The 9,651-nt window shown below is 37.6% G+C and overlaps 1 non-coding gene across 1 annotated transcript; it reads left to right on the plus strand.

The window, feature by feature from the left end:
- The first annotated feature begins 1,055 nt into the window (after window positions 1-1,055).
- LOC141669957 (small nucleolar RNA R71) lies at window positions 1,056-1,162 on the plus strand. The gene has a single exon (XR_012554210.1). It is a non-coding gene; the product is annotated as a small nucleolar RNA R71 (small nucleolar RNA).
- The last annotated feature ends 8,489 nt before the right edge of the window (window positions 1,163-9,651 follow it).

A 9,651-nucleotide genomic window follows, 5' to 3' on the forward strand; every position in this document is an offset into this window, starting at 1 on the left:
GAAAGGTATGTTGATATGAAGTTTCTTGAACACCTCCAAAAACTTCTCAGACTGCTTATCCAGCTTTTTCTTCTGCAGCCTCTTAGGAAAAGGAGGTGGAGGATAGATCTGTTTCTCCCCTGTATAACCCTCAGGAAGAGTGTGTTCCACAGTAGTCTTCCTTGGTTCCACCTCTGTTTCTTTCTGCACTTCTTCTTTAGCCACAATTGAATTTTCTGAAACTTGAGATTTTTCAGGCTCTTCATCTTGCTGAAGGGCTTGCGACCTTTCCAGACCTTAAGGTGATGGCGTTCACCTGTTCTTCAACTTCCCTCTAGCCTGGATTTATTTTTGTATCACTAGGAAGCGTTCCTGGTGGTCGATTCAATAAGGCATTAGAAATTTGCCCTATTTGGTTCTCCAGAGTCTTGATAGAAATAGCCCGGCTTTGGCATATAAGAGCCTGGTTTTTGCACATAAGCCGCAACTCCTCCAATTCAGATTTTTCATTTGAATATAGACATGCACCATGAGTTTTTTGTTTTGGTGTAATTTGTTGCTGAAAACCAGGAGGGTTGAATAGCTTATTTCCAAACTGCATGAACGGCTGTTGCATCGCATTCTGATTATTACTCCAGCTGAAGTTAGGATGATTCCAGTTGTCAGGATGATAAGTGTCTGGAACTGGTTGCTGCGATCTCTGAAAGTTGCTCACAAACTGAGCTGAGTCACTAGATATAGCGCATTGCTCCGTCACATGCGGACCTGCACACAGCTCACAAACACTAATTATCTGCTTAACACCATAGTTAGCCAGAGAATCGATCTTCATAGAAAATGCCTTTAGTTGAGCAGTGATAGCCGTAGCTGTATCCACTTTAAGAACTCGTGCTACCTTGCCCTGTGGACATCTCTGGGTTGGATACTAATATTCATTAGCAACCATCAGTTTAATTAGATCATAAGCTTCCTCATAGCTCTTTGCCCATAATGCTCCGCCTGATGCTGCATCGAGCATGGGTCTGGACTTTGCTCCCCACCCATTGTAAAAACAATTGATGATCATCCAATCAGGCATTCCATAATGAGGACACTTCCTAAGCATCTCCTTGTAGCGCTCCCAAGCTTCACATAGCGATTCTCCCATTTGCTGCGTAAATTGAGTAATAGCATTCCTGAGTACAGCTGTCTTCGCCATAGGGAATAATTTAGTAAGAAACTTCTGAGCAAGTTCTTCCCAAGTAGTAATCGTACCAGCTGGTAGAGAGTGTAACCAGCTCTTAGCCTTGTCCCTCAGAGAGAATGGAAACAGTATCAGCTTCACAGCATCTTCAGAAACGCCGTTGAACTAGAAGGTGTCGCAGATCTCAATGAAATCCCTAATGTGCATATTGGGATCTTCAGTTGGAGAACCCCCAAACTGGATTGAATTCTGCACCCATTGAATTATGCCACGTTTGATCTCAAAGATATTAGTTGTGATAGCTGGCCGGACAATGCTAGATTGAATGTCATTGATCTTTGGTTGAGAAAAATCCATCAAGGCTTTCGTTCGTGCTGCTGGATCTCCCATTGTATTGAGTACCTGAAACACAAACAAATAAACCGTGAGAGTAAAAGAGTCCGAGTCAGTGAACTTTAATGACCACTGATGACAAGCACATAAACTAAAAATTAACACCGAGTCCCCGGCAGCGGCGCTAAAAACTTGTTAGGGCGAAAATACGTGTTAAAATTCATGCAAGTATACGTGTTCGCAAGTAGTATAAAATATAAATCAGATTCGTTCCCACAAAGACTGGTTTAGGTTAATTTCAATTTATGCACATATGTAACAATGTATGGTTATCGCTCAATGCTAAGACAAATAACAAATTGGGTTTTGTTTAAACTAAGAGATTACACTAAATAACATTAACTAAGAAAATTGAGGTTGAATTACTATATATGACAAACATGGAATTCTAACTTCATTACTACTTCATTCCCAGTCATTGTTCTTAAACTTAGCATGTGATGGTGATGACACTAATCAGATAACACGAAACTAGTAAACGCTAACTTTTGTTGTTCGAATACCCTACTACCAAGCATCCACAAAAGAGATAGAAGTTGAATAGACACCAATTATGCTTAGTCCTTATATGTCCATAAGAATTGAAAATATAATGGTTTAATGCGCAAGTTATCTATCGTGATTACATAGGGCAAGTAAGATGGTTAAAATTAACTACGAATCATGCATAAGAAATACATGAAGCTATGCTAGCATGGCAAGTTCTAAACCTCTATATTCACTGTCGTTTCAATAGACATTAACACGCTATCTTATATGTTAGTTACGCACATAAGACGAATAAGCACAACCAATACCAGGATATCAATCAATCACCACACACTAGGGTATCGGAACAAATTAACTGTTGAAATCCATAAGTAAATCCACTAGAATACCATGATAATGATTAGCCCATAATTGAACTCATCGTCATCATGGGTTCCAATGAAAGCATGGTATAAAACAAGGTCTTAATAAACTGAATAATAATCAAAGTACGAATAAAAAAGTCCAGGTTCAACAAGAATAAAAACGAGCATCCAAAGTTACAACTAATTCAAAGAATCACAAGTTGAAAAACAAGATCTTCTTTTTCAGAGTTGTTTTGTGCTTCTAGGTCTTCTCCTTGATCTCCCAATCTTCCCGAATGATGAAAACCCTTTTATTTAAGTATATATAAGCCCCTAGTGGACCTGTACCCTTAAAATAATCAAATTCCACCCAAAAAAGGCTTTTTTTAGCTAAATCAGCGAAATCAGCCGCGCATCAACATGCGGTCGCGCGTGGGTCTGACGCGGCCGCGAGTTAGCACGCGGTCGCGTGCACCTCTGACGCGGCCGCGTGGGCGGCTTTTGGAAAATTTTGACGAATCTTATTTTGGCCATAACTTGAGTTCTACTCGTCAGAATTAGGCGATTCAACTGCCCACGCGAAGCTAACGAGATTTTCTACAACTTGATAATGGCCTTGGATTCCAAATATGATCACTTTTCATCATATTTCCTTTAAAAGCTCCTTTCTTCATTTAACTGATACCTGAAATGCAATAACACAAAAACACATCAAAATACCAACAACTTGAGTCCAAAACACCAATTTAAGCTTAATAAAGCGGTCGGCCTTCTAGTCGCTTTCCGAATGCCTTCCAAGTGGATATAAAATCCACTTATCAGGAAGCTAATGAGCAGGTCAAAGCAATTATATTGAGGTCTGGGAAGGTTGCGGATCCTGAAAAATCTCAAGTTCCAGAAGTTAAAGTTGTGGCTGAAGAAGAGGTGCGGAAGGAAGCAGAGGTGGAACCAAGGAAGAAAACTATGGAACACACTCCTCCTGAGGGTAATACAGGGGAGAAGCAGGTCTATCCTCCACCTCATTTTCATAAGAGGCCGTAGAAGCAAAAGTTGGATAAACAATTTGCTAAGTTTTTGGAGGTGTTCAAGAAACTTTATGTCAATATACCTTTCGCTGAAGCTCTTGAACAAATGCCTAGCTATGCAAAGTTTATGAAAGGTATTCTCTCTCGGAAAGTGAAGCTCGATGACTTAGAGACTGTTACTCTTACGGAGGAATGCAGTGTTGTGCTGCAACAGAAGTTGCCTCCGAAGCTTAAAGATCCTGAAAGCTTCACTATTCCTTCCACAATCGGAAATTTATCATTCGATAAGTGTTTATGTGATTTGGGAGCTAGCATCAATCTGATGCCTTTGTTTGTCTTCAAAAAGCTGGATTTACCTGATCCTAAGCCTACATATATGTCCTTGTAGTTGGCCGATCGTTCTATTACATACCCACGAGGCATTGTGGAGGATGTTTTGGTCAAGGTGGACAAACTCATCTTTCCTGCTGACTTTGTAATTCTTGATTTCGAGGAGGATAAAAAAATTCCCATAATCTTGGGAAGACCATTCTTGGCTACTGGCAAAACCTTGATTGATGTGAAGAAGGGTGAGCTCACTATGCGAGTACTGGATCAGGATGTGACTTTTAATGTTTTCAATACCATGAAATTCCCTACTGATAATGAAGAGTGCTTAAAGGTGGAATTGAATGAGTCTGTGATTACTTCAAAACTTGATCAAATCCTAAGGTCTGATGCTTTAGAAAAAGCCTTGTTGGGGGATTCAGATAGTGAAGATGACGAAGGTGATGAACAGTTGCAGTATTTGAATGCTTATCCTTGGAAGTGAAGGCTGGATATGCCCTTTTAATCTCTTGGATTGGAGGAGCTGAAAAAGTCTCCAAAGTGCCTCAAGCCATCTATTGAGAAAGCCCCTACACTCGGGCTTAAACCTTTACCTGAGCACTTAAGTTATGCGTTTTTAGGTGCTGCATCTACTTTGCCTGTTATTATTGCATCTGACCTTTCAGGTAGTGATGAGAAAAAGCTCTTGAGAATTCTGAGAGAGTTCAAATCAATAATTGGATGGAGTATAGCAGATATCATGGGAATCAGCCCTTCTTATTGCATGCATAAAATTCTACTGGAGGAAGGAAGTAAGCCAATTGTGGAGCAATAAAGAAGTCTAAATATGATCATGAAAGAGGTTGTGAAGAAGGAAATTCTCAAGTGGCTAGAAGCAGGGATCATCTATCTCATTTCTGACAGTTCTTAGGTGAGCCCAGTTCAGTGTGTGCCGAAGAAAGGAGGCATCGCCGTTGTTACTAATGAAAAGAACGAGCTCATTCTTACTCGAATAGTCACTGGGTAGAGAATTTGCATGGATTACAGGAAACTGAACAAGGCCGCGAGGAAATGTCACTTCCCTCTTTCTTTTATTGATCAGATGTTTGACAGGTTGGCTGGGCATGAATACTACTGTCTTCTGGATGGCTATTCGGGCTATAATCAGATTTGTATTGCTCCAGAAGATCAGGAAAAGACTACCTTCACTTGTCCTTTTGGTACTTTCGCCTTCTGAAGAGTTTCCTTGGGGTTATGTGGTGTACCTGCCACATTTCAGAGTTGCATGATGGCTATCTTTTCTGACATGATCGGTCAGAATATGGAATTTTTTATGGACAATTTCTCTGTGTTCGGTGATTCTTTTGATGAGTGCTTGCAAAATCTCGACGCAGTTCTTAAACGGTGTATTAAGACCAATCTGGTTCTCAATTGGGAGAAATGTTACTTTATGGTGCAGCAGGGCATAATTCTAGGGCACAAGGTCTCTAGTAAAGGTCTTGAGGTGGACAAAGCCAAGGTGGGGGTCATTGAAAACCTTCCTCCATCAATTTCTGTTAAGGGGATCCACAGTTTTCTTGGTCATGCGGGTTTCTATCGGCGGTTCATCAAGGACTTCTCTAAACTCTCTAAACCGTTGTGCAATCTTCTGGAGAAAGATGTCCCTTTCAAGTTTGTTGACAAGTGCCTAGCTGCTTTTGAGAGTTTAAAGAAGAACTTGATCACGACACTTGTCATAACCGCACCAGATTGGAATGAGCCTTTTGAAATGATGTGCGATGCAAGTGACTCTGTAGTTAGAGCAGTTCTTGGGCAAACGAAGAATAATATATTTCATATGGTCTACTATGCTAGTAAGACCCTCAATGGTGCTCAATTGAACTATACTACTACTGAGAAAGAGCTTTTGTCTATTATATACGGTTTTGAGAAGTTTCGATCTTATTTGCTTGGAACGAAGGTGACAATTTTCAATGATCACGCTGTGATCCGCTATCTCGTCTCGAAGAAGGACTCGAAGCCTAGACTGATTCGATGGGTTCTTTTACTTCAGGAGTTTGAGTTGGAGATCAAGGATAGAAAATATACAGAGAATCAAGTCACTGATCATCTCTCTCGTTTAGAAGATCCAAGTGCAACTTCACAAGATAATACATTGATAAATGAGTCTTTTCTCGATGAGCAATTGTTTAGGGTGCAAGAAGAAGAACCGTGGTTCGCAGACATTGTGAATGTAATATCTAGGATATATCGTGTAATTATCTTTGCTAATAAATAATTAATATATGTGTTCAGTATCTATTCTGTGAATTAATTGTTAAGTGTTAAATGTGCTTGGATGTTTAAAAATATTATTAATTGAGTATTTTAATTTTTATATGTCCAAAATAAAATATAGATAATTGCCATATCTTCCTAATTATTTTTATGTTGATTTATGGATTTATAAGGATCATAAGAAATTTATAAAATCTTTTTCCGAGTATTTAAAATCTATTTTATAAAAACGGGAACCAACCGACGTCATCCGTTGTTACGTTTTTGGAACCCGAAACTCTTCCGAGAACTCCTTCCTAACCTAATTGTAATATTCCAAGCATATTCCATATTTCGACTTTTTCGATCCGGCGTACGGTTTGTCCTGCGCGGGTCCCGGCGCAACATTTTTGATATTTTATTCGTTTCGGTAAATCAATAAAACCCGTATTTTCGATAAACGGGAGCTTTTATTAAAATATCCCAATTATCACCTCGTAGTACGTGTAACCAGGCGCTGAGACCAAGACCGCAGTACAAATTGTACTGATTTGGATAACTGTCCCGAAAACCGATACCGTTTGGATCAGTTTTTATAAATAAACGTACCGTTTTATATCTGGAATGATCCAACGGGATACTAATTTTCCGTAATTATAAATAGCCTTTTACCGTATTTTATTTCGTATCAAAATCATTTGCAGACAGATAATTATATAATTTTCCAGAGAAAAAACCTATATTCAAATAATCTTCCAAGAATCAAACAGTAAAACGAAGGTGTTATTGATCTCTATTTTCAAAGCTCGAGTACTCAATCCAAAGGTCTTAAGGTGTTCTATCAGATTCTGTGTTCCAAATCACTGCAGAAATCAAGGTTTATTTTCTGAAAATTTATTTATTTTTGAATTATTTTTATTAAAAATATGAATTTTTGTTCGGATGATTGTTTGTATGATTTGATGATTGCATGTTGTAGAGCTTGTTTTCCTGATGATTTTCATATGTCATACGTCTGATTTGGAGTTCAATAACATGTTCAAAATTAAGTTTGATTTTCGAATTTTGAAATTAGGGTTTATAACCCAACCCGTATGAATGTTTTCAATTGAAATTTGGGGCTTTTTGATTTAGGGGTTATTAGCTGTTGATTTATAGTGGATCATGTTCCTTATGAAATTTGCAAACGATTGGTATATAGCTCGTTAACAGAGGATGTCTGAATCGAAGGGAGTTGTGTTTTGAAAATTTCCGAAGTTCGCCGGAAACCGGCGATATTCTTGGCCAATTTTCGGCTAAGTCTGGGGTTATTTGAATGATTTGATTGCATGAATAAGTTCCTGGTTGTCTGTAGATGTGATCTGGAGCTTGTGGTGAGGTGAGGGTGCCAGAATCGTGTTCTCCGGCCACCCCTGTATTTTCCGGCGACGGGGGTTGTAAAATTGCAGTTTTGTACCTTATCTTTTGGGGAAGAAACAGTTATGTCCCTGAGGTTTCCAGAACTTGCAAATTTTGGATTCCTGTTTTAAAAATATTCAAAAATCATATTTCCTATTTATTTTAATTATAAAAATTCGATTTTAATTTCTGAAAATTCCAAAAATTATTATTTTAATTCCAAAAATTATATTTAATTCAAAAATAAATCTGAATTAATTAGTTAATTAATTTCAGTTAATTTTTAATTGATTAATTGGTCAATTAATTCAAAAATTGATTGATTAATTGATTTAATTAATTATTAATTGATTTTAATTAATTATTTAATTATTTAAAAATGATTTAAAAATTCCGAAAAATAGTTTCGAGCTTTAAAATATTATTTTAAATTGTTTTCAAGGCTCGATAATTATTATGATATTGTTTTGAAGCCAGAATTGGCCAATCGAACCCTATTTATTACTCCAAAATTGATTCAACACTCTGTTTTAATTCCGAAAAATGTCTTAAAATTATTTTAAATATCCGAAAGCCTATTTATGACCCGAGACTTCTTTATAAATGATATACCATTGAATATGTGACGTGTTATGTGTTATATGTGACTTGTTGGTTAACTGTCGGTCTGTATATTCGATATTTACTTGTTTATTTCATAACTTTCAATCCGTTAATCGGATTTGGGTGAAACGAATGGTAGATAGAAGTATGTGTCGAATATAATCGTATGAGTTAAATATTGATAGATGCTTATGATATGTGAGCAGAAGAGGCAAGGCGTAGGAAAGGGGAACAGATAGTCAAGGAGTAAGACAGTGGTGATTGAGAGCAAGTGCAGTATAATAAGCTAGTACCATGCAAGTGTTCTAAACTTTCTCGAGATATTGTATAGATGGATATTGTTATTTTACATTGCAAGTGCTTTGAAGCACTGAACCCTAAACCTTGATTCCAGTTATTGATCTTGAGCCGTAAACCTGATTCTTTTTAGACCATCGATTGTTGTATACCCAAATATGAACCTCAAATATACGATACTACTCCACAAATACATACAAACTAAATATTACACACTAAACCAAATTGCTTACACATTCAAACCATTGTATCTTATGCTTTGAAAGATCAAATCCTTAGAACCCTGAAATGTTGATTCCTTTGTTATCCAATTCTTTCATTACCTAACAGCCAAGCTTTGGAAATGCCATATTAATCTTTATACAGATTGAAACCATTTTCATTATTGAACGTCCAATGTTGTTAATGATCCTTTTATTGTTTATTACTGCTTATTCTGTTATTATGGTAGAATTGGACTGTTTTTATAAAATTGTGGACCAGATTCGTGGTCAGACCATATAATGGTCAAGTTAGTCCAATGTGTGCCTTGGATCCAGTAGTTAGAGCACTGCTGTGTGCTTTGCTCGGGGTTAGTGCGTGACTGATCAGCAGCCTAACCTTGGTTTTTTTTAACATGAAAATATAATATCCAATTCTAAATCATAATCCATTGTTCACTTGATATCGTATCCATATTTCCCTGATGATCATTATTCTCAGTTTTGTCATTGTGACTTGCTGAGCTAGTTAGCTCATTTGTGCGATGTTGTTTATGTTCTTTCTAGTTAAAAAGGAACCGGTTGGTACCGAGAATCCCCAGTCCAGCGCGAGAGCTAGGGGTTCAGGTTGATCGAGTTGAGCTAGTAGGCTTCTTTTGGAATAATTTAAGTTTGTAAAAAGTTTGTAATAATGTTTAATACTCAGTTCTGAGTTTGGAATAGTTGGAATTTAAATGTTTGCAATATAAGTAGGTGTGTTTGGCTTGTGTGTATACTTTAACCTGTTGCGGTCCGTGGTATTTGGTAAGTAGGGTCACTGCATATTATTATTATTATTTTTATCATTGGTATAAGCAGGTTATTAATAAGGTGTGTGTGTGTGGACCCCAAACTTCTGACCCGGGTTTGGAGGGCGCCACAGGTTTGGTATCAGAGCCACAGGTTATAAGTCACTGACACAAGCCTATGATTGATGAGAATGGGTAGAGGGTTAGGATTAGAAGTAAGGAATAGAAAGATAGAATGTCGAGAGGTTGAATGCTTCGGTATAACAGGTATTAGTGTAATTCGTGTTATGGTTCGAGATTCTTATATTGCGATATGATTTCAGATAGCAGCGATGGCCGACTCTTTTATTCCCGTATCAGCTGATCACTCAGAGCCTTCAATTGAAGTAC

The sequence above is a fragment of the Apium graveolens genome, chromosome 6 (genome assembly GCF_009905375.1).
Source record: "Apium graveolens cultivar Ventura chromosome 6, ASM990537v1, whole genome shotgun sequence".
NCBI classification, from domain to species: domain Eukaryota; kingdom Viridiplantae; phylum Streptophyta; class Magnoliopsida; order Apiales; family Apiaceae; genus Apium; species Apium graveolens.